The following is a 27,363-nucleotide window of genomic DNA, read 5'->3' on the forward strand; positions in this document are numbered from 1 at the left end:
GATAATTTGGAAAAAGTTATCAAGATGCTTTAGTGGGATTTGGAAGATCTTACTCTTGAACAAACAATCATGTTGCAAGATATTTTGGTGAAAAAGAAGAAACATGAAGAGATGATAAGGGAGCTACAATAGAGGCAAGTATTGCATGATATAAAGGATATTTTTGTTGATGCATTTGACATACATAATTTTGATGGGAAATCCCAATTATTTTGCAACTTGTACATATAGTTGAACAAATAAATGCCAGGGACATTGAAGCAAATTAAAAATTGAAGGCCTAGTCAGCCAAGAAAGTTGAGAATAAGGTTGTGGAGAAAGTCTCAACAACCATTTCTAAGAAAAAATTTGAATTATAGGGATGTGTATAGAATATTGAGGAATTTATACAAAAAGTACAACTTTTTTTGTGATGTGCCAAGATTCATAAGTGATCTTTAGCCAAACATCTATCATATTCAAGCTAAAATGCAGTAGACAAGCAACAATATTTCATAGTTCGTTGAATCCAACTCAAGCCATTACAATAAATTAATTTTTTCTCAAGGAAAATTGGCCATGCTTCAGAGAAATGATAACAACATGAGGTAAAAATTTATCTCTATCCAATCTATGTTGATACCTCATTTGAAGGTTATATAGAGAGAATTGAAGTCAACATAAGATCTTATTCAAGAAGATCACAATATTTCAGTTGTTGATAGTTTGATTTCTTTGGAAGCTAGATTGGTGTTACAAAATCATAATTTGGAATCAACTAGAATCACTTGAGATGATGCCCTTGTTATGATTAACCAAGTTCACAAACCATTCATTGAGAAATATGGTTTGATTCCACCCATTCAACCCCAACATTAGTCATAAGTGACAAAAACAAGGGGGGATGTAATGATGATTACATTTTTGAATTTAAAATGATCACAAGAGAAATTCTAGAGTCAAACTTCAAAAGGCAAACATGTTGGGACACTGAAACAATCAGACTACTTAGAGTCATGTACATATATGCATTGTTATATTATTTATTCATTTGGAAAAAGTTTTATAGTTTTATAAGAACTAAGCAATAGGCTTAGGGGGAGTACTCATATTATCATTGTAACAATGTAATCATGACAAAGAGTTTTTTCCACTAATGTCAAAGGGGGATATAGTTGGTATCTCTAACTATTGTTGTATATTAGTGTCAAACACTTAGTCATATACTAGGTAGAGTCAGATGGTCATCACTATGTCTAAGCTATTCTATATAGGCCAAGTCATATAAAGACTTGTAAATAAACATGTATACGTCGAGCTCTATAGGAGCTAAGAAAGTCTTTGGTCATCGAGTATTTTTAGTATAAGCTAAGCCTAATGATTGTCAAGTAGTTTGAGCACATTGATTGCCGAGTTACACAATAGGTTTTGAACATAATAGAGACCAAGGAAAAACATCATATACAATAAAGGATGAGTATTAAAGATAGTAAGTACCAAGCAAAAAAAAATTTACATTCAAGTTAGGAATGATGCAAACTATGAGGTAAACCATTTTAGGCCAACATGGAAAAAACATTTAATATATATAGATGTTGTTATAGAGCCTATTGCACATTTTATGAAGTGGATCACAAATCCCTATGAGTTGTAATCAACCAATCAAATAAAGAAGCAAAATAAGGAAGCTTCTAGAAAAATCTTAAAGAAATCTTTAAATAGCGCAAATCAAAACCTATTTGAGATATGATGATGAGAAGGAGCAAGCAAGCTATTTGTATGATCACAAAACATATCATGTGTGAAAGTGCAAACATTGTGAATAAGGAAAAATAGTTGAGTTTTGTTATTACAGAATAGAGGAAGTGACCTTATCAAGTAATGAAGAATAGTAAAGCTATATCATATTAGAGATTAAATCATATTTAAGAGACAAGATCTAAAACCAAATTTTTAGAGAAAATCAAGGATCAGGTATTGAATCAGTTTTAACTGAATATGTCAGGGATAATCTCTTTAAATAGTGATTTTAATAGAACTTTGTAAAGATCTTACCTGATTCCTTAATTTATTGGAAGTGTAAAATCCTCTCACAGCATAAGACCTAATAGTATTAATATCTTACCTTCACCTTAGAGGGTTTCTAGGTAATCAAATCTTTGTGTTATGTGCTTACATTTCATGCATTTCATTGATAGATTAGATCAAACCACCCCCCCCCCCCCCACCCCTCTCAGTATCTTAGTTTCCCAATTAAGACTTCCAACAAAAATACAATAACAATTGGCATGGATTAATGGATCCCATAATCCATGAAATTCCTCTCTTCACCATGAGAAGAGGTTATCAACTACATTGTCAAGCCCAACTAACCCCTTTACCCAAGGCTACTCTTCCCTCCCAAGGGTGAGCAAAGCCTTGACACCCCAAAACAACATTCAATCCAAAAAAAATACAACAAAGAAAGAAAACACAATGTAAGGAATCTTTCATACTCATCCCAACACACCATTAAAAATAATCTTCTTACAATATTAAATTTAATTCCTACATATTCATTCTCGCAACAAAAATACTCAAGCTCCAAATGAAAGAGAAATTTCATGGCAAGATGCACCAACCTTGGTCCTATTCAAAATGGAAATGAATTTTGAGAAGAGCTCCCTTTTCCCTTAGCTTACAATCTCCAAAACCCTAGATGTCTCTAATATTAGTGAGTGTGTGAACATTCAAATAAGTTACCCAATGCCCTTTAAAAGGCCTCCAAAACCTCTAACCCACCCACTATCTGAATATGTAAACAACATAAGTCTCTTTTCTCTTACATTATTGTCCCTTCCAAAAATATAAGCCTTCCCAAGTATGAGGGTGAGGTAAATGTCATGAAACAACTCCATTTTTTCAACTTTAATAAAATGGCTTGGCGGGTTTCTAAAGTTATTTGGACTTTCCAATGTGAAAATTAGGCTTCTAACTTAGTTTCCACTAAAATGACACTTTAGGACCACAATTTAGCCCTTTAATGTCATGAGGAAGTTTGAATTGGAAATTCAACTTGATGGGGTCTTTTCCTAACAAGTCTCTCAAGTAGGGTTAACTTGGACATTCCATTGGGGTTAATTTTAGGTGAAGTACTTCTTTCCAGACCCTAATTGACATGTCATCTACACATGGACATTACAATTGTCAAATGACACCACAAAAATACATTTTACATTATAATGACATGTCACTAGTTACAAAATGAATTATCTCTAAGATACACATACAATCCACATTTAGAAGTTAAAACACATAACAATGAGGTTTGGATAATCAATAGATTCAACCTTGGCTTTACTATGCTCACATATGTTTAGACCTTTGTTCTCCAAATTAATTCCATGGTTGATTCCCTACACACTAGACTCAAGCATTAGTAGTCCAAGGAAAAATCTCATATAAATATATACTACATAATTACATTAAATATTTGACATATATAATTCACTTTAAATTAACTATCCTTTTTCTAAGTAATGTCATATAAAATACTTTCAACATTAAATCATCATGATCTAGTCATCAACATCAATTCTCACTTTAAACATAACAAATTTAACATTTTGAGTATCACCATGACTCCGTTTCTATCATAATAATTAACCACTAAAAACATATATAGTAAATCATCAAAAAAAAAGGATAGGTCCTAGTCCACAACATGAGTGAAGGTCATCATAATTTAGTCATCACATATCAACCACTACTATGAGTCACTATCTAACCAATCAAAAGTGTATCAAAACATCAAATCATAAGGTATCAAAATATGAATATATCACTATGCTATGATGAGTTGGGGTGAGGCCTCACATCCTCCCCCCTAGGCATAAAATTTCTCCTAGAGTTCATAAAAAAGGTATGGGTACTATGATCCCATCTATGTTGCATCATCCCATGAACTCATGGCCTCATTGTAACAATCCCACTATATCATAACTTGGTCCATCTCTTTACCTCAAAGTATTAGGATCCATCGAGCCAAAATGCAAATGGGCTCCAACACTAGCTGTCCATCCAAATCCACCTACAAGGCATCAAAATATATAATGTGAGACTCATAATATATATACTTTTTCAATAGAAAAATATGAAATACATCATGTATACATGATAGGCTAGGTGGTGGGGCTAGATGGTAAGCAACTGGTCCTATCTACTCTAAATATTAAAAGGTCCAACAAAGTTGGGTGCCAAATTAGAGTCTTTCTATAATGGATCGAACTCTTGTGTGGCTACACTCTCAAGAAGACTCTATCTCCTACTATATACTCTCTCTCTACCCTCTTTTAATATACATATTTCTTCTTTCTATCCTAAGACTTTCTAAGGTGTTACCTAATCAATACCATATGTTTCTCCATATCCCTAACTAACTGAGGTCAAATAGATACCCTATCCTTGATCTTGTCCTAACTTAGGGATGTCCTGCAAGGTCTAATAGGGTGGCATGCCTATGGATGAATGATGCCCATTATTATAGGAAACCTTAGCAAGATGCAAGTACTCCTCCCACTTAACTTTATGATCCATTACATACATCTACAACATATCCTCCAAAACCTGATTATTCTTCTCTATTTGTCCAGTTGTCTGAGGGTGATATGTTGTACTAAAATTGAGCCTAGTTCCCAATGTTACCCTTAGCTCTCTCCAAAAGGAATATGTAAAAAATGAGTCTCTATCTAAGATGATTTTATGAGGAATTCAATAAAGTTTGACAATGTCTCACAAGAACACCTATACAACTACTAAAGCTGTGAAGGTGGTATGAAAAAGTGAGAAGTGGGAAGCTTTAGTCAACATGTCAACTATCACCATGATGTCATCATGGTGGTGAGTAGACATTGGGAGATTAAAAATAAAGTCCATGGAAATATTATCCCACTTCCACTTAGGTATCTCATATTTTTGCAAGAGTCCACCTAGATGTTTGTATTCCACCTTCACCCTCTGATACTCTAAGAATTTTGAAAAAAATATTGGAAATATGTAATCCCATGCCCAACCAATGATATAATTGTTTTAAATATGTGTTTGACTTCTTAAATTTGGTAAATATCACATAGGGTGCTCAATGAGCCTCTAGAATAATCAATTCACAAAAAACACTAGTAGAAGGTACATATATGTGTCCCCTATGACATAATAGTCCATTAGAATCTAAGGAATAATTAGAAGGTTTCTAGGAATAGAATAAATGACAAACCTTTGCATAAAATCTATCCTCTATTAGATGACACAAAATATGCTCTCTTAAATTTGTACTCGTGGTTATAGATAAAAGCTCATGTCCTCTCCTACTCAAGGCATCTGCAACCAGTTTTTCCTTCCCCTTGATATAATGTACATCAAAATCAAACTCACATAATAAATCAAAAATCTCCTCTATCTAGCATTAAGGTTCAATTGTGAAAATATATATTACAAGCTTTGATGGTCCCAATGGAGTTAAAAGTGATGACCTAGAAGAAAGTGTCACCATCTCACTAAGACATGAACCATTGTCGCAAGCTCTAGGTCATGACTAAGGTAATTGAGCTTGTGAGTCTTTCATTTTCTAGACTCATAATCTATGGCTTGACCATTCTACATAAGGACTTCTCCTATCCCATTTAATAAAGCATCTATGCATACCACAAAATATGCTAAGGGATCTGACATTGCTAAGATTGGTGCACTAATGAGTTTTCTTGAGCTCCTAAAAAGATCTCTAACAATTCTCTATCCACTCAAACTTCTACCCATTTTTTAAAGGGACATGATGGGATGTTCTATTCTAGAGAATCCTACCATGAATCATCTAAAAGATCTTTCTAATCCCATGAAACTCCCAACCTTTGTGATACTGATGGGTATAGGCCAATCCATGATGGCTCTAATATTTGATGGGTCTATTAAGATCCCATCACTTGAAATGACATGACCAAATTAATGTACCTCAAATATGAAGAATGCACATTGTGATCAACTCCCATAGAACTGATTCTCCCTCAATCACTACAAAACCTATCTCAAGTTCTCCTCATGCTCCTTCTCATCATGAGAATATATCAAAATTTCATCAAGGACCACTACCATAAACTAATCCAAAAATTTATAGAATACTTCATTCATAAGGCCCAAGAATATAGCTAGACCATTCGTGAGGAAAAATGGTACCATAGTGAACTTGTAGTGGCCATGCCTCATATGAAATATAGTCTTATAAATATCATTCTCCACAATATGCAATTTATAGTATTATTGATCTCGGATTTGTTTTGACAAGTGAGTGTCAACACACTTAAGTTATTTACTTACTTCATGCTAAACCAGTAGTACATGTCAAGCACAACATGTATATATTAGATCATGCTGACTCATAGTGACTGTTGAGTCACTCATGTATCGAGTCATTCAAGTGCCAAGGAGATAGCATATACTTAATGACATAGGAGTTAAGTAAATAGTGGATGTCAAGCAATACAAGTTCCCAGTCACAGCAGAGAGATTTGTGTATGCCGAGCATTAGAGACTTCAGATGCTGAGTAAGAAAATTTTGACCTTTTTTTGAAAAGGCACAAACAACTATGTAAACCATTTTGAGCCAACTTAAGATTGAATTTTGATATTTTGGAGATAAGGATGAATCTCAAGTTGGATTCCCTACACAATTACATGCAGCCAATCAAAAAATGGAAAGGATTAAGTAGAAAAATGGATGAATCTAAGCTATAGATTCATACCTAACCCTAAGTCACTAAGTCTTCTTAAGGAGGACAAACACTAAACTCTTTAGAGAGAGAATGAGAGAGTGTTTAAGTAATTGAAGAAGAAAAGAGAGAAGTTTGCATGCATAAACATTATTTCTATGGGGGTTTGGGGGTAGTGCCCCCAAGACAAGGTCAAGGGGAAACACCCCTATAGGGTCTTGGGGTAGCACCCCAGGTGTGCTCCCTATCACAGTACAGGGTGGGGTCGAGGGGCAACACCCCTACGGGGGTTTTCGAGGGCAGCACCCTGGAAGGCAAAAATGCCCTCATATTGTAAAAGGTGTCGGCTACTATTTTTTCTATTATTATAGCCCTAATTTTGTAAGTGGTAAAAGCTTGTATTAAAAGGCTTAGGGTTAGAGATTTTCATAATGTGTGATGCAAAAATTGGTTATTGCAGTGGTATTGAACTGTAAGGGATTATAGATTGTAATTAGGTTGTAATCACTGGATTGGACTTGTTGTTTGGTGGACGTATCCCAGGGATTGGGTGAAGCACATTAAATCTTGGTGTCTTTTCTTCTTTTCTATGTGATCTATTATTTTCTAATATTGTTTGTATTTTCATGTAATTGTTATTTTTGTCTGTGGTTTAATCTTAACAAAAACAAAATGCAAACAATCTTTCATAGTCATTCCAACACAACATAAACAATAATATTAAATTGCATTCCTACATATTCATTCTTGCAACACCAATACTCAAGTTCCAAATGAAAGACAAATTCCATAGAAATATGCACCAACCTTGGTTCTATGCAAAATGGAAATGAATTTTGAGAAGATCTCCCTTTCCCGTAGCTTCCAATCTCAGAAATCCTAGATGTCTCTAAAATTAAAGAGTGGGTGAACATTCAACTAAGTTGCCCAAGGCCCTCTAAAAAGGCCTCCAAAACCTCTTATCCATCCAGTATCTCAATATGACAATAACATAAGCTCCATTTCTCCTACACAGTTATCCCTTACAAAAATTTAAGCTTGGACAAGTATGAGGGTGAGGGAAATGTCATTAAACAACTCTATTTTTACAAATTTTAGAAAACAACTTATTTGGGGGGTCCCTAAAGTTATCTGGACCTTCTAATGGTGAAAGGTATGCTTCTTACTCATAATACTATCACAAGGGTACCTAATTTCCACTAAAATGGCTCTTTAGGACCACTTTTTAGCCCTCTATAGTCACTAGGAAGTTTGAATTCCATGGTTAATTCCCTCCACTCTAAAATTGAGAATTAATAGTCCAAGAAAAAATCACATATAAATATATATTACTTAATTGCATTCAACATTTTACATGCATAATTTATTTTCAATTAACTTGTACTTTCTCAAAAATGTCATATAAAATACTTGCAACATTAAAACATCATGATATACTCATCAACGTCAATCCTCACTTTAAACATAACCAATTTAACATTTTATGTATCACCATGATTTAGTTTCTATCGTAACAATGAACCATTGAATTTATATATTAGATCATTAGGACACAAACAAGATAGGTTCTAGTCCACAAGTGAAGATCATCACAATGTAGCCATCACATGTCAACCAATACTTTGAGTTGGTGTCTAATCAATCATAAGTGTATCAAAATATCAAATCATAAAGTATCAAAATATGAATATATCACTATGATATGATGGGTTGGGGTGAGGCCTCACATGTTTGCTGTATAACTTGGCTTTCCATAGTAATAGCATCTAAGCTTCTTATTCTTTGGCTTTGTATTCCTTTGTTCTCCATGATTTAATGAATATCCTCACTTGGTAGATGACATGAACTTGGTATAAACTAATTAGTGTCATGAGTGTTATCCATAAATCATGTTGCCTATTAGTGTTAAACAATTAGTCATTCAAAATACATGATTATTTGATCATCACTACAATCAAGTCATCCTATATAGGCTGAGATAATGATTAAAGACTTTTAAATATTCCAAGTCATGTACTAAGCAATAGTTTTTGTTGAGCGAGCTAATGGTTTCTGACTACTCTAGTAATTATCAATTTATTAGGGATAGTAGTTGATGTCGAGTGATATAGAGGCCAAGTAATTCAACTCATGTTGATCACAATTAAGATGAACATACATCATGATGAAATAGTTTATGTTGAGCATCAATGTGATGTAAGTGATGACAAATACAGTTTAACATATTTGTTTGGAATGGAACAAAATTCATGTTTACCATTTTTATCAAGTTGGAAGTGCGTTTTGAAAATCAAGGAGGTAATTATGCATTCAAAGGAAGATCATTAATGCCTATGTGAGGCAATCCACCAATGAGAAAAATACAAGAACTAAGTGGTAAAATGATTGATTCTAGATCATTGATTTGGATCTAGCAAGTTCACCTAAACATCTATTTAAGGAGGTTCTATAACTGAGATTGTATGTATGTATGGGTGTGTGTGTGTGTGTGTGTGTGTGTGTGTGTGTGTGTGTGTGTGTGTGTGTGTGTGTGTGTGAAGATTTTGATTGCATGTAAAGTTATGGAGGTGAATCAAAGTGTTGAGAGTGAGTATTACAATGAAGACTTATAAGTAGAGATAGAGAAGATAAATCATAGTAAGGTGAAATTATATTGCATAGAGGAGATATGTTATCAAGAATTGAAGTGCTAACCAAAGGTTTAGGTACTGAAGATTCGAACAAGTGTCTTAGGGTTTAAATCTCTTAACAAAGTATCTTTAACAAGATTTTTTAAATATCCTAACAAAGTACTCACTTAATTATAATGTAAAATCCTTTAACTAAGGTAGAACCTAGAAATTAATTTAGCCTTTAAAATAGTAGAGCCCATATAGGGTAGATCATCAAAAGTGATCAAAATATTGTAGTCTTCATAGGCATAACTTTATTGTTGCAATAGTGAAGATTATGTGGGTGATATCCCACTGTAGTTTTACCTTCACCTTGGAGGGTTTTTGCATGACCAAATCTATGTGTTATTGTGTTATGTGTTTATGAGTTTACATTCATGCAATTAGAAGGTAGATCTGATATTATGTTGATGTGAATAGTTACATTGATGTGAGATGAATGTTCAAATGAGAGTTTATATGTGCTGATATCAAATTTGTTTCATGTTAGATATGTTTCATGATAACCTTTTTTGGACAAGTATGGTTTGACCCCTACACCTCAACATCCATGAGTGACAAAAAATAAGGGGGAAATGAATAGAGTACTAAAGGGGGAAATGAGAAGAGAACACAAAAAATGAGAAGGGAAAATTTTTGACACTTTTGAAGTTTTACATGTATATATCGAGAGTAGAGTTAGAACATGTGCAATGTATATTGAGCTAAGGTATGGGTTATATTCTAAGGGGTAGTACTTGTGTTTCACTTTTTGTACTAAAAAGTTTTCAATCGTGATGAAGTATTTTTTCTACTAATGTCAAAGGTTGAGATTTTTAATGCCTAATTCATGTTGTCTATTAGTGTCAAATACTTAGGCATTCACAACACCTGATTGTTCAGTCATAACTATGATTGAGTCATCCTATATAGGTCAAGCTAATTATTGAAGACTTGTAAATATTCCAAATCATGTACTGAGTAGTAGTTGTTGCCAAGCGAGCTAATGCTCATCAAGTACTCTAGTGATTGTCAAGTTTTTCAAGGATAGTAGTTCACGTCAAGTGATATAGAGGTTGAGTAATTCAACTCAATCAAGCACAATTAAGGTCGAGGAATAATATGATGAAATAGTTTATGTTGAGCATCAATGTGATGTAAGTGCTAAGTAACATAGTTTAAAATATTTGTTTGGAAAGACACAAAATATTAACCATTTTTATCAAGCTAGAAGTATGTTTTGAAGATTAAGGAGGTAATTATGCATTCAAAGGAAGATCAATGATCCCTATGTGAGGCAATCCACCAATCATAAATATTCAAGGAATAAGTGACAAAAGGATTGATTCTAGATCATTGATTTGGATCTAGAAGTTTGACCTAAACATCTATTTAAGGAGGTTCTATGACCTAGTCTATATGTTTGTGTGTGTGTGTGTGTGTGTGTGTGTGTGTGTGTGTGAAGATTCTAATTGCATACAAAGTTTTGGAGGGGAATCAAAGTGTTGAGGCCGATCTGTGTAGTGAACACTTTTGAGAACAGAAAGAGAAGATCAATCATAATAATGTGATATTATATTACATAGATGAGATCTATTATCAAGTATTGAATGGATAATTGAAGGATCATGTACTGAACATTCAAATAGGTGTTTCAGGATTAAAATCTCTTAACATAGTAGCTTTAAAATGCTTTTATAAATATCCTAAATGAGTAATTACTTAATTGTGATGTAAAATCCTTTAACCAAAGTAGAACCTAGAAATTCTTTTATCCTTTAATAGGGAAAACCCCTCATAGGGTAGATCATCAAAAGTGATCAAAATACTGTAGACTTAATAGGAACAACTTTATTGTTGCAGTAGTGAAGATTTTGTGGGTGTCATCCCCACTGTGGTTTTACCTTCACCTTGGAGGGTTTCTACATTACTATAATACCCTAGAATTGGCTTATTGCCGCGATCACCAATTTTGGTATATTTCTGATCGATTCTAAAGTCCTATGTCACTAGGCAATTCTTATTCTGCTACTCCCTACTTGACTTAATTGTCAAATGTAGAAAACCTAAATCTGCATTAATCAGACTCTTTATTTAATTCCTATAGTATTGACTTACATTAGTCACATTAAACCTATTGATTAAGATTAAATTTAATTATTAAGTATTTATACTTTAATTAAATTAAATTATCTCCTAAGGCTAATGTACTATGGAATTAAATTTATTTAATTTAATAAATACGCCTATTTTTAATTAATTAAACAAAATTATTTAATTAAATGGAGAAGCTACTTTTAATTAATAAAGCAAAGTTATTTAATTAAATGGGAAGTCATTCCTAATTAATTAAATGAAGTTATTTAATTAAATAAGAAAAGTGTCTCTAATTAATTAAATAAAATTATTTAATTAATAAGAAAATATATTTATGAGAGCATATCTCATTTTATTAAATTAAATATCTCTCCAAAATCTCTCTTCAGTTCAAAAAAGGGAAATTCCTAGTTCACTACTGATCAAATTGGAAATGACTCAGATCACTTACTCTGACACTAAAGTCTATCTGAGTTGACTGACTCTTACACTCAGATCTGAGTTAGTTAACTCCCTTTAAATTGGGAATCTTACTTTATGACTGAGCTTCATCTTCAATCCTGACCGTTGATTGAAATCAATCTCAACCATTGATGGATTCTAGGAAAGTCTATTTAAGAGACCCTCATCTCTTCATTTTGAGGAGAAGAATTAGAATTTGCATCGAATTGCTATTGAAATTCATAATCACATTTGCTCACATTTTTGCATACATCTTGCATTCTTATTTTAAATTCATTTAGCTTAATATGCATAGGTTAATCTAGTTTTGTTTCAATTGTTCCTAGATTAGAATGCATTTCTCATTCTAGATTAATCTGCACAACCATATAGATTAATTTCATTTCTTAAATCCTTCATTCTTAGAGGGTCTGGTTTCTTAACACCTCAAATCTGAGGATATCTAACAAGAAAAATCCCTTTAGATAGAAGGCAATAGGTCACCTTACCAGCTGATTTTCAGATGAACAATCCAATGTTCATTCCAAGATGAATCTACAAATAAGGACCATGTTGAAGTGTGTGTGTTAGCATAGGCCACATTTTCACATATACATTTTTGGTACCCATTGTGGGACTGAGAAAATCAACTTTTCTAGCCTCTTTCTACATTTTTAAAAATTATTTTTGTGTTCTCTGTCTATACTATTCTATACAAATTTAAGAATCTTCGTGCGAGACTGTTCATTTTCATGCGAGAATCCAAAATCTTCACACGAAGATTCTCTATGTGTCATGCGAGAAAGTGTCTGAGCGCATGAAACTGTCTGTAGCACCTGTTTCTTTGCGTGAGCCATAAAGAAATTTTGCATGAGCCTAAAAAAATTTCATGCAACTCTGACAGAGATTTCACGTGAAATTTTGTGACAACAGTTTTAGATTTAAGCATTATTTTTTGATCTTTAGATTGTTTGATTTCGCTAAAATGCTCATTTTGATTTGTTCCTTTGGATTTCTTGCAGCTTAATCGTTGTTTGCAGGATGTTAGCCAAAGACTCCTTCTAAAACCCACTCAAAAATAGACTAACTGTTTGCTTGCATGACGCTTGTCGAAGATACGCTTGTCGAAGATGCTTTCAAAACTAGTCTAATTAGGGGCTTGTGAACTTCCTAGGGTGCAAGATGGAAGAATAGGGGAATATTCTCTTCACTTCTTGGAGGTCATGACCAAGAGTGAATCAAAAACTTAGACGCTTCTGAAAGACGGCATTTTGAAGAAGGCAAGTTGCTTGGTGGTTCTACAAAGCTTGTTCTCTTCTATGATAAGACAATGATTTCCTTTAAGGGAATCAAAATATTTAAGGAAGAATGAGTTTGGATTGATTAAGCCAAGTCAGTAATTAATTTGTCTTGCGTGTTTGGGCGAGGAAATAAGGTAGAGGATTATGCTCTTTCCCCTTAAGGGAAATCAAAAACTCGGACCCTTAGATCTAAACCACCAATCCGTGTCAATCCTTTAGAGGGCCTACCAGAGTGATCCAACCTCTGGGAATGACCCAAGTGAGCACACTCCTTTCACTGGAGATTCCAACTCACTATAATCAAGATGCTTTGTAGAGCGAAAGACTCCAAAGCCGGATTAATTTCTTCCCCTTAATTCTTGATATTGCATATCAAGGGGAAGCTCTGTCTGTGCATTGGTCAACACCGGCCCCTGGCTTGTTAAGCAAGTAGTGTGCACTTTCATATGCTGGTGTGGGCTGCTGGCCTCAACTCCGCTTGTGAAGCCACCAGGAATTAATTTGAATGGAAGCCAAGTAAAAACCTCTTAGTTAGAAGCCACACAATTCACCTTCGAAATGAGGCACAATCTTTTTGCAAGGAGGGGGAAGAATCTCTCTTGTAGAACTCACCATAGGCATGCTACTAGATGTTTGAATGTGGTATACGTGCTCGTCCCTTGCCACAAGGGTGCTCATTCAGTGTATACTATTGAGTTCTTTGAATATACCAAAAACATGGGCGCCCTCTAGGGGGTGACATGGTTGTGTGAGGTACACACATGTGCGTAAGATGTGGGACAAAGGTTTTGCCTTCTCTACCAATTTTTCTTTCTAGGAATAAAGTGTGTTTATTATCGAGTCATCAACAAAGTCCAAATTAGTTACAACAAACAAAGGTCAAGACTCCCTTATCCTGTTGAGTTGCTTTGTCCTCGGCAGGACTATTTTCAACTACTGCTTGCTTCTCACTATCTTTTTAAATACTTTGCTTGGATTGAAAACTTGAAAACTTTGTCCAAACATTTTACTCGATCAACCTTGCTACCTATCCAATTAGATTTGTCTGATAAATCTGTCTACTCTATTCAAAAACTCCAAAAATCTTGTCAAATTTAATTGCTATTCTAAAACTGGTCTGCCTTCTAGTGCAAAAACTTTTCCAGTCTCATGCGAAATCATTTTGTCCTCACGCAAAATCATTTTTTTCTCGTGAAAAATTAAACTGCTGTCATGAGTCTTCACGCAACCCCCTGAACTTCCTCGCATGTAATTATCGTGAAAAATTAAACTGCTGTCATGAGTCTTCACGCAACCCCCTGAACTTCCTCGCATGTAATTAAACCACTATCACTAACTTTCACACGATCCAAGAAACTTCTTCGCGCAGCTTAGAAAACTTCTTCGCACAACCTGTAAAGGTTTCTCGCATGAGATCTTGTGTCAGCATTTCCACTTTTGTTCTATTTTGGTTGTCTGCAGCCTGCACGCTACCCTTTTCTACATCTATTTTTTACTCTCTGTCTGCGAACAGTCCCAAAACAATGACACTTTTCTTTGCTAAGGGCTTGTATCTTACACTTTGACTAGTTACGTCTCATAAGTTATTTTTTTATCCTTGTCTTAATGCTTGTCATACTTTGTGTCGCATTGGTCATAATCTTTGACTGTTCTAGCCTTTAAATCAGACCATTTGTGCCTTAGTGAACAACATTCTTACTATTATTGTGTCTTTTTTGAGACTCATTCTTAGTGTAGTCCTTGTCCAGGTTCTAGCTTCTTGTCTTTGTCTATGACTATCGCAACCAGGAGTGGTAACATGTTTTATCCTTATAACCTTAGACGTGGTCATGCTAGGGGTCATAATCACGATAGAGGTCACTTACCTTTCATTACACAATCTGTATCTAGTTCGGCTAGTGAGCCATCTTCATGATCTCCCTCACCTGCTAGGTCATCTTGAGTTCAGCGAACATTTTCCATAAACCCGCAAAAAATTAGGAATCCTTTGTACCAAGAGGATACTGAGACAAGTAGAGATCCTATATTACCAAACACAATGTCTGATCCTTTTTTCAGAGGACCTTTTGAAACACAACACACTAAAACTGAACACATTCCTATAATGACTAATCGTGAACTTGAACATGGTAGTCATAGTTGACATCAAGAAACACCTAAGAATGACAAAGAGAAAGAGAAAGGGTATGACACTGATGAGGAATAGGAAGAGGTGGAAATACTCCCTGAACACATAGAAAAATGTTGAAGAGACAAAAACTTCCAAAAGCTCATGGGAATCCTACTCAACGAAGAGAAAGAAAAATACTTTCTCAAACTTGCCCAAGAGGGAGCAAAGTTACCTTCTCATTTCAATGTGGAAACCATTGTCACACTTGAAGAAGAAACTGAGACCTCTAAACTCCAAAAAAAATTGAAAATTATGCAAGATCAATTGGCTCAGATGATGCATGAGAAAGAGAAACCCATAAAGACATACACATTGGATGCTCTTTGTTCATTTCCATTTGACAAAAGCATAAACATGCTGCCTTTTCCATGAGGCATAGAACTACCCAAATATGACAAATACTTTGGTACTACTGATCCCCAAGATCACTTATGAGAATTTTCTGCTTTGTCTATGGAGTTTATACATGATCAAACCTACCTCATGTGTTTATTCCCTAGAAGCCTAGGTGGTCAAGCTTTGGAGTGGTTCTCACATCTACCTCCTAGTATCAAGACGTTTGACGAAATTGGCAATCTATTTGTTCAACAATATTCTCATAACATACAACACCCTATCAATATTCAAGATCTATGCAACCGTAAATAGAAGGTTGGTGAACCTTTCCTCACTTTCCTCCAAAGGTGGAGACAACTATACACTAAGTATTCCCGTAAAATCCTAGAAATGGAGAAGCTTGACATTTTCACTGATAACCTTGTTAGTAAACAAATTGTTCTTCTTCTTTTCCTCTTTTTTATGTGCCCAAACTTATAATGAAGAACAACTTTACACAATAGTTGGGAAACCATTTCTAAGAATATCTAGTTTCCCTCTGAATTGAGGTACAACTCCCTATGTGAATGATGTTCAAGGAATTATGTTTTATTCCTAAGACTAATGTGGGGTATGCTCTTAACCTGAGAGTAGAAGAGGGAAACCGAATTAAGCCTAACTAGAACTTAATTCAGGCAAGAAATACTTCTAAATACTAAAATAGATTCACGTATCCACACCTCTTATGAATCCATAAATCTATTCGGATAAGACTAGAACAAATTTAAAATTTAAATCTAGACTATGACTAATAGATCAGGAAAAATTAATAGAATCCTTTCGTCAAATGAATTATAACAATACTTATTACATTCATTCGTATTTAGAAAAATAGGGGAAGTGAAACTCTGTTCTTCCTTAGTTTTCTGTAACAAAGAAAGGAAATACTAACTAATCACAATACCTACTGGAACAGAAAATGATTGAAACGAAGTGCCATTCAATTGTCTCTACAAAAAATAGTACTTCACACCAAAATTTTGCCGACCTTTGATTAATCATTGAATTTCATACATATAGGATTTGAGAGATGACCATTACAATGGGAATGTTAATCGGTTCATCTTATCTTGATGACAAATGGCAAGATGCCAATTTATCATATCAAAATATTAACAAAGATTTCAAAATTTACAATAGAAAATGAAAAGGGGGTAATCTGAATTACTTGGACTTCTTCCCCTTTTAAGTTTTCATCCTATATGTTTTAGCTGCCACCATGATGGGAATCAACACTTCATCATTGGGTACTTGCACGTTGGTGAATCTCAAAAGACACCTTGAATGCTCTAGAGCTAATTATTTTATTTCACTCAGCTGACTTGCCACTTCTTCAGTAGCCATGTGCATGCATCCACCAAGTGTTTGCAATTCTGTTACCCTATTTTGACTGCTTGATGTTATCCTGGACAGATTACTTAAATATATAGAAACATTATTATTCATCACTTCTATATTAATTAAGGATTTCCCTTGTCCACTGGTTTGTGACTCAGTGTGCAATCCTTGCATAAGCTCAAATGCTCTGTCCTGGGTCTTCTTCACTTTGTCCCCTATTTCTCTGAGTCCTTTCTCAACCTCTTGAATCATTTCCATCTTGAACTGCATATTTTGGAGCCATTCATTCAGAGGTTCATTTCCCTTCTTAAGAATCTTTGCTTCAATTGCATCCTTTGCTTTCATCTAAATAATCATCATTAGGAGAGAAATACATTCTATGCATTTCACTCTTTCTCCAGCCAAGGTATTACTATTAGACGTAATATTATCCTTTTTAGTTTCTAGCTAGAGGATAATATTCCCAATTTGATCGATTAGGGAAACTCCATCTACATTGAGTTTCTCGATCCATTCCTTTCCAATCTGACCAAAATGCCTATCTTTCTGGAGCTATGATATGAAGGCTTATACCTCTTCTGCTAAAGGATTTTCAGTGGCAAGCACACCAATAATAGTTCCCAATGGAACAACTAATTTTCTAATGAACCTTCTTAACTCTTCTATTTCATCTTTCATTCTGATCTTTGATGACTTGAGGTTCTCCAGTTGCTCTGCTATCACATCATTACTCAACTTCTATAGGCCTACTTTTGTATCATGTCTACCCTCTCCAAGATCAATTAAATGCAAAGTGAAGCCCTCTGGGGTCATATCTTTGATTCTCCCTGCCTTGTTTGGTTTTGCTACCTCCATAGTTAAGTGCCTTATTTCTAGATCTTGTCCCAATATTGACAAGGTCTTCTACATTTAGCTTTTACTATGGCAGATTCTGAGCGAACCACTTCAGATACAACATCCTTTGAAAGAAAACTTTCATCTTTTCTTTTCCTCTTCTTCTCCAAAGCATCCTCGAGCCAAGACTCTGCACTAATCACTTTGGAGGCTGTTCCAAGTGATTCAATACTGCACATTTTCTTCTTCAGTGGAGTCATTGTCATTGTAGTTGTAGAAAAGGGGGTCTTTGGATCTCGAGAAAGAAGCCTAGATGAACCTGGACCTTTCTCCTCTTTTTGAGTTTTCTTTGCAACTTCATTAGACTCAGTGGATTCGCTACTACTACTTTTATCATCTCTGATCTCTACTATTTGAATAGGAGAACCAGTGGGCTTTAGAAAAGGAGCACTTATAGATGGTGTAGGGCTATGATGAGGGGATGAGACAGGGGCAACATGAGGAGATGGATTTGGAGAAGCTTGAGGAGATGGGGGTAGAGTGGCATGTGGAGGTGAGACTGGAGCAGAAGATCCATCTTTCTGTTCTTTCATTTCTTTTTCAGCTTTAGCTTGAGCTCCAATGACTGGTAGTGATCCACCTTGATAGGTTGGGGCTATTGGAACAGTCTTCTCTGGGGGTGTATCATCTCTACCTATAGATTGAGTTGGGCCTTGAGCAAGTGTAGTAGTAGCATTGGGTGTGGCACTTTGAGAGGAAGCAGGAGTAGCTGCAGTTGGAGAAGCTTGAGTAGTTTTGCTCTTGCTCCAGCCTTTCTTAGGTGTCCACTCAACCCACTTCCCAATCCTTTTGATAATTATTGCCATCATGACATCGAAGTTTTCTTCTATGTCAACACATGGTTTGGAACTAATGGGAGTATTCCTCAACTTACTCAAATATGTATTACTATACATATTTTGACCATCATCTTCCAATCCCTCCACATCTAAATTTATACCATATGTCTTTACCTGATCAATCGTAAATCTGGCAAAGGCACGATCTCAACTCTCTAGTTCATTTTTACAATCTTCCCAATAATCCTCCATGGTTGTCACATGTTTGATTATAGGATCAAATAGGGGCCTTACTGCTTCATACTCTTCCAATTTGTATTTACTCTCAAATGCTTTGAGTATATTCTTTGCATCTGATATGGTTTCACAACTGTATGCTCCAACTTTTATAGGGAATTCATACCCTTTCTTCCTCAAGTTGGTGCTCAACACATTCACTTGGATTGCTTGCCTCACTATCTCCATGAGCACGATCATATCATCTGGATACATGGGCAGCTTTAGTGGAAATCCATCAAAGATTGCAAGACACAAATAAGAAAATGATGAGAACTAAATGAAATAATTGCCAAATTGACTGATGGTCGCCATTGCTTTCGGACTGAATCTCTACTCTGGACACCCTTGGAGGTCCTTGCAAATCCTCATGGTGAATGCATCATTTACCCATATGTATTCTACATAACTATTCTATAATTGCAAGCATCGATAAAACTCATAACTTTTTACATTATTAGGAAAATTCTCAATTCTAGGGAGTCCCGGCCACAATTGAAGAGAAGCCAACATGTATATCAAGAAAGAGGAGATATAAAATGAATTATAAAACTTGGCTGCACTGAGAGCCCTAGAAAGATGCTCACTGACCTCCTATTCCCAGTCAATATACTGTGTGTCTAAGCAAATAACTTGCACCAAAAAGAAGTACTACTCTACAAAATTATAAGCTTCTACCTCACTTTTGAGTCAATGCAACAGAACCAAAATGTCAATGATTTTTGGTTTGAGGTCTGTGCCGAAAAGAGTTTTAGGGACTTTACTCTTAGCTCCCCTTGGCTTTTGAAACCAAGACTGCATGATCTCCCTCCTCCAAACCATCTTCTTCAAAGAGAACTCAGACATGGCTCCACTCATCGTTAAATTAGAGAACTCCTCCTTCTCTAGAATTCACAAGCAATTCACTACTGCTTGATGATCAATTGAAATCAACACTGTTTGGTCAGGAAATAGAATCTACTTTGTATCCGGGTTGTAATGATTGATGCATTCCAAAATTAACTCTAGGGCTTGTACTGCTACAGGAAACCCAGTTGCTTCTACTAATCCGCTTCCCCAAAGTTTTTTCATTATGGGATGAATTGGCTCTGCTCTTAATCTCCTTTGAAAATCTTGCATATCATAAAAATGGAGTGAAGTATCTATGATAGTCGACCACGCTGACTTAATTACACCCAATCCATCAAAACCTATGAATCTTGTTGCCATTTTATTTGATGTATAATAGAAAAAATTCAAACAATTGTAGATGATACAAGAAGCAAACTCTATAACTTTGAAAATTACTTGAAAGCACTATCCAGTACAATAGTATAATAGTAAAACAGTAGTTTGAAAATCTGTTACTTCCCTCTTTATAAAATAACCCTAGATTTGCCCATTGAATTTCATAAATCATGCCACATGAGTGAAATTAAGGGTAAATCTGTTGGATTGGTGGATGTAAAGGTTCTAACGAATTTATCTTTATCTTTTCACTATTTTTTTTGGCTCAACGATAACTCTCATTAATTAATGGTTTACTTTTCGTGTCATCCATCTTTTGAAAAAACAATGGAGAACTTCCTAGGGCAAAATCTGCTTAACTCAATTTTTCTTGCAAAAGCCTTATCAATTTATTGATTTTCTTCTATTTACTTGCCCAAAATAATCTGTAGTCAATTCACATACTTACCACACCTGCAGGAATGATTTTTCTTCAAATGCAGAAAATGATCTTCGACTGTAGAAAACCTGCGGTGGAGAAGCTGATTTTTGATTTGCCTCTTAAGCTTTCATTTTTACCTTTTCTACCCTAAGCACTTTACTAAAAACCCTCAAAAAAAATAGAAGAGGCTTCACAAGTGACAAATGGGACTAGCTAGTAATTTTACCCTTCTATTTAGGCCTTTGCGAAAAACTTACTTCTTGGTTCGAAGCTCGCCAAAGGAGAAAGTACTTCTGAGTTTTCCGCTGATGCTTATCTTGCTCATCCCAATGAGTTCTAAGTAATTTCTGCTATGAAAACACGATGATATTTGAATTACTTAATCATAATGTGGCTTATCTATCCTTGTTTTAGCCTATAATTAGTAGCTATGGATCGCTGTGGAGTTTCACCTTCTAGGTGCGAAAACTCGCTATGGAGAAGAAGAAATTTGATTTTCTGCCAATGCCCATCTTTTTACTTCCTCTGACCTATCCACTTTAATTTAAGCCTTCAAAAAAAACAAAACATGCTTCGCAAGTGAGAGGTGGGGCCCACTGGTGCTCCTTATTCTTTTACATACATCTTTTTGGAAAATTGATTTCTGACTTCAGAACTTGCCTCAGAGAAGCTCTTTCCTGATTTTCTGCCAATCACTATTTTGGTTACTTTTCAAACTTTTAAAATGATTCTTTTTGTGAAATCATGACATCATTTGAATGATCTTTTCATAACACAATTCATTTTACTTTAATAAAGCTTAGAAATATCATTCGCCAGCCTTTGCAAAAATTCACCTTTGGGGTGCGAAAACCCTACTACGGAGAAGCCAGAACCTACTTTTTTGCCAATTCAATTTCTCTATTTCTAGATCAAACGAGCTGGAAGAAAATCAATTGATGTAGCACAATTTGAGAATCCCCATTGAGTATGGTTCTAAACTACCGTTTAAAGCTCACGACAATCAAGAAATACCCACCCAGGCTATATATGACACGGGAGAAGGGGAAAGATGAAAACTTGATGGAGAAACTCAACATCTAAAGAGGAAAGACCTATTGACCCGACTTGACAAAACATGACATAGTTCATTTTCCACTTTGCAAAATTTGTATATGGTGAAAAGTGGGTAACAAACCTCTTACCTAATTTTGGGTATAAAGTTCAACTACAAGGTCCACGTACCTTTGAAGACATGATTACACATGCTATCCATATCGAAGAATTTATGGTTAAGAAAGGTGAACTCACTCTTTAGAGAGACATAAAACAAGGTTCCACTTCCAACAGGGATAAAACCAAACATGTCAACAAGAACCGAGAAATTTTACATGATGGAGTTGTTGACAATGTCACACCCAAACCTGCTAAAGCTGTATCTAACCTCACAGATGGCCTCAAAGAGGCCAAAAATGCTGAGAAACCTCCTCCTGACAATAAGATGTCTGGGAACAAATCGAGAAACTCTTGGGCAACACGCCCCAAGTGAGAGTATACGTCTTTGGGAGAACCTTTGGATGTGGTTTATAAAACATTACTACAACATAAGCTTATTTTACCAATGGATAACCCTCATCCCTATGATCCACAACCACGTCCACCATGGTGGAATGAGACCTCATTCTGTGAGTATCACCAAAAAAAGAGACACAAAACTAGCAACTATATAAACTTGTGCGATAAAGTCTAGGACATGATTGATGTTGGTGATCTTGTGGTAGATGGACATAACAAAAACTTGGATCACAAAGCATTCAAAGAACCTTTCCCAATTTATGAAAAAGGAGAGACTTCAAAACCACAACCCTATAACAAGGTCAACTATACATATTCCAACGATGACAATGTTATTCACATGGTTGAACCTGTGGATTCTGAATACTGCGATGTTATTACCATTAAGGGGAAGCTAGATAATGACAAACCCAAGATACCATTTGTCTTGAGGGGCCCTACTTCCAATGAAATGGATAATACACATTCGCAACACTGTGCTAATGCTGTCACTCGCTCTTGCACCAAGTTGGTGCTCAAAGGTCCTGCACCTCCTACTTTAGATCTTGAAAAACACAAAGATAAAACCCTTGCTAGTCCATCTGGAAAAGGTGCAAAACTCACAATGAACTTGATAGCAACCAGTTATAGTGTTCTCAATCATTTGAAATGAACTAATGCTCATATTTCCATCTTTGAGCTACTTAAAATCTCGCTTGCTCACAGGTAGATTCTGGATAAAGCCCTCGCTGAGGCAAATGTTCATCAAGATCTTGATCTTGAGCGATTCCAATCCATGGTGGTTCACCTGACCTTGCCATATCTTATGAATTTTTCTGAGGAAGATGACAACTCATTGAGTCATCCACATAATCAACCTCTACACATCGAGGTTATGGTCCATTAGACACGTGTTTGTCGGGTACTCATTGATAACGGTGTTGGCCTAAATATTGTCTCTGCTGCTCTACTTAAACAATTGAATTATTTTGAGTACTTTGTTGATCCTCGATGAAAGATCACTATCAAAGCATATGACAAAGTGGAACAAAAGTCTCTAGGTCTTGTGGTTTTACCAATTCACACCGGTCCTATCAAAAGGGATGTGACCTATCAAGTGCTTGACATTCCCTTGGCCTACAACATTCTATTAGGATGGCCATGGATACATGAAATGCGTGCTATGCCATCCACATATCACCAATGTATCAAGTTCCCATTTCATGGCTCCAAAGTTACTATTCCTTCCACTACTAGCTACACCTGCAATATGCTCAAAGCTGCTGAAACTTTCATGCCTGCTAATCATGAGTCTACTGATTATCACGACAATAAGCTCAAAAAAATTGAGTAGTCATTCAAACTAAAAGAAATTGTTATGGGAGAGTACCACATTGAACTAGTGCTATCATTAATGTCTCTCCCAGAGTCTCCTCGACGTTATGGGAGACCCTCAGAAGTAAAGAAGCCATTCGTGCTGACACCTTAGACCAAGTATAATAGCACTTTTGTCAAGGCTATAGTTCCCTTATAAGATGAAAGTGAAAATAGAGCCATTGCTACATGGCTTTACAAAGAAGAGGCTCCAGTGGACCTAACAGAACAAGCTCAAGAAATCACTCCTAAGAAATATGGACCTAGTCTTAAGCTTATGAAGCATTTTGGTTACAAGGGAACTGGACCTATTGGGTGCAATAACAATGGCCTAATTGATCCTATCAAAGTAAGAGCTTGAAGCAACCATGATACAATTGGCCTAGGGTTTAAGAGGGTCCCTTTCCATCTGGGATCAAATAAATTCATCCCCAAACCTTAGAGTTCATCTAAAAATGAGTCACAAGCTGAGTTAGATACTCAAGAGGAAGAATTTGATGATGAGGATTCCTATCCTCATCCTATCCCTTATGATCTCGCTAAATTATTTGCTGAGCCAGATGACTTTGTGCCACGTATTAGCACTATGGATGATACTAGTGATTCTTTTGAGGATAATACTGAGCAATTCAAATATCATTAAGAAAAGGGAGAATCTAGTCAGTCATGCCATGTTGAGTATTTATGTAAGAACCTAGAGGATGAAGGTGACTATGTCCCTATCACTGTTGGGGAGTTCTATAGTCTCTCGCCATGTAGCACTAATTCAAAGGAATATGAGTTTGACTCTCTTTCAGAAGCCATAACTAATAAAGACATTGACCAAGTGCATGTCTATTAAAACCAAATCGAAGTGGGTGAAACATTTAGTGTTAGGTCACATGGGTCAGATTCAACTAGTGTCCTAGAGTCGTCAATTACTGACATTCGTACTCTGAGGCATTTGAACACACTTGTGCATGAGGTTGTCATCAGTCTCGAATTGCTGGTCCAAGCACTTAATGACTATACTGTGAATGCAATTGAACCAGCCACTACTCTCTCACTCACACATCTTGAGCTTATAGACTAGAACCCTAATACATCTAGTGAAGTCCCCACATTCCAGAATGACCATGCTCTCGCTTGTTACCTAAACACTATCAAACCTATAACATCTTCCACCAATGAGTAGAGCATCAACATGACTGAGGCTGACATCAAATATCTTAGTCACATAATTAAAAGGAAAAAATGCAAAAGGTTCGATGGTGAAAACCATATTGTGGCAATGTCAAACCCAAAAAAGGAAAAACAAAAGATGTATCCAAGGGTGAAAACCCCTCTGAGGCATTCACATATGAGGTATTTGATGTCCTTCCCAGTCACTTTCAGGAGTAGCTAATTAACTTGGGCAAAGAAGAACATCCTCATATGATACATCTAGCACAGTCACTATCAACTGAAGAGAAGGTACAACTCATTGCCTTTTTCAAGGAAAAGAAAATAAATTTTGCTTGGACATACTCTGAAATGCCAGGATTGGATCCTGATCTTATCATACATCATTTGTCCATAGCACTAGGCATCAAACCAGTTAAACAGAAGCTTCAAAAAATGCACCCTCACATTGCATTGCTTGTCAAAGTAGAATTGGAGAAACTCCTAAAGGCTAGCTTCATTCATGATATTGATTATGCTAAATGGATATCCAATATTGTTCCAGTTTCCAAGCATGATAAATCTATCAGGGTTTGTATAGACTTTCATGATCTTAACTTGGCATGTCCAAAAGATGACTTTCTGCTCCCTAATATTGATATGATCATGGACATGATGGCTGGCTATGAGATGTATTCACTTATGGATGGTTTTTCTGGATACAATCAAATAAAAATTGCGCTAGAAGACCAAGAGAAAATGACTTTCACATGTGCATGGGGAACCTTTTGTTGGAATGTGATGCCATTTGGTTTGAAGAATGCTAGTGCTACGTATCAGCGAGTTGTTACTACAATTTTCCATGACATGATGCATAGAACCATGGAGGACTATGTTGACAATACCTTGGTCAAAAGTGCTAAATGTAATACTCATCTACAAGATTTGGGTCCCATCTTAGATCGTATGGAAAAGTTTAGTCTTCGGCTCAATCCTAAGAACTACGTGTTTGGTGTCAGATCAGGGAAGTTGCTAGGATACATTATTTCTGCAAAAGGAATTAAGGTAGATTTGTAGAAAGTACAAGCAATAATGGACATGCCAGCACCTCGAAACATCAGTCAGATGAGAGGACTACAGGGAAGGCTTCAATCTATTCATAGGTTTATTTCACAATTGGCAGATAGATCACAACCCTTCACAAAGGCCTTACATAAGGGCATGAAATTCAATTGGGGCCAAGATTGTCAGCAAAGCTTAACACAGATCAAACAATATCTTGTCAATCCACCCATCCTGATGCCTCCTATTCATGGGAAGCCCTTGCTTTTATACATCTCAGAAACTAAAACATCTTTGGGAATCTTATTGGCTCAAGAAGATAATGACAACAAAGAAAGAGCTATTTACTACTTAAGCCAAACATTAGTCTCTTATGAGAAGAACTATAGCATTATTGAGAAAGCTTTTTTGGTAGCTGTCTTTGCTTCCCAAAAGTTGAGACACTACATGCTTGCCCACACTACATGGCTTGTGGCTAAAATAGATCCATTAAAGTACTTGCTCAGTAAGGCATCTCTTATAGGAAGATTGGCTAAATGGGTTATGATACTCAGTGAGTTTGACATCCAATATGTTGAACACAAGGCTATTAAGGGATAGGCAATTGCAGACCAGCTAGATGAGGCACCCATACAAAGTCTTCTGCCAATGAACATTGATTTCCCAGATGAGTCAATTTTGACACTCATGCACCACACATGGATTATGTTCTTTGATGGGTCTTTCACATAACAAGGATCAGGTGTTGGATTACTCTTTATTACACCACAGAGATACTCACTGCCCAAAGCATACAAGATTTTATTTCCTTGTACAAACAACATTGCTGAATACAAGCCTTTGATCAATGGCATGAAAATTGTAGCTGAATGGAGAGTGGATCAGTTAGATATCTTTGGTGACTCTCAGCTTGTTGTCAACCAGGTTAATGATGTGTACCAAAAAAAGGATGAGAAACTAATTCCTTACAAGTGCATGGTTGATGACTTAAAGAAGTATTTTGTACACATCACTTTTTAGCAAGTTCCTCGAGTAGGTAATAAAGTGGCTGATGCCATGGCCACCCTGGCCTCTTTGCTACAAATGCTTGAAAATGATCTCTGACATGAGTTCTTAGTGGAAGCATTACACTACCCAGCCTATTAGACCCCCAATTCTAAGATGATCTATTCTATTATAGGACAAGAATCATCTCGCTACCATCACATTTATTCCTACCTTTGTAATCAAACCATTTCGAAAGGTCTGACCCGGAATGAGAAATGTTACCTAATCCATAATGCTTCACATTATGTCATCATTGTTGATGATCTATATAGGAGAGGTCTCGATGGAACACTACTTAGGTGTTTAGAACCTGAAGAGTCCAAATGTGCACTAATTGATGTTCATGAGGGCATTTGCAGATCTCATTCCAATAGCCTAACACTAGCTGGCAAACTCCTTCATGCTAGTTACTACTAGCTGAAAATGGAGCAAGAAGCTATCAAGTATGCTAGGTCTTGCAAGTAGTGTCAGTTACACAGGAATCTCATCCACGCTCCAGCCAAAGAGTTGATTCCCTCTAC

At 35.9% G+C, this 27,363-nt stretch overlaps 1 pseudogene; it reads right to left on the reverse strand.

Annotated features, from left to right (window-relative positions):
- LOC149549455 (dihydroceramide fatty acyl 2-hydroxylase FAH2 pseudogene) overlaps positions 1-23,040 on the reverse strand; it is a 92,436-nt pseudogene extending 69,396 nt beyond the window's left edge.
- Positions 23,041-27,363: the final 4,323 nt, after the last annotated feature.

Source organism: Cupressus sempervirens, chromosome 7 (genome assembly GCF_028749045.1).
Source record: "Cupressus sempervirens isolate cs-2001-9-10 chromosome 7, ASM2874904v1, whole genome shotgun sequence".
Taxonomy (NCBI): domain Eukaryota; kingdom Viridiplantae; phylum Streptophyta; class Pinopsida; order Cupressales; family Cupressaceae; genus Cupressus; species Cupressus sempervirens.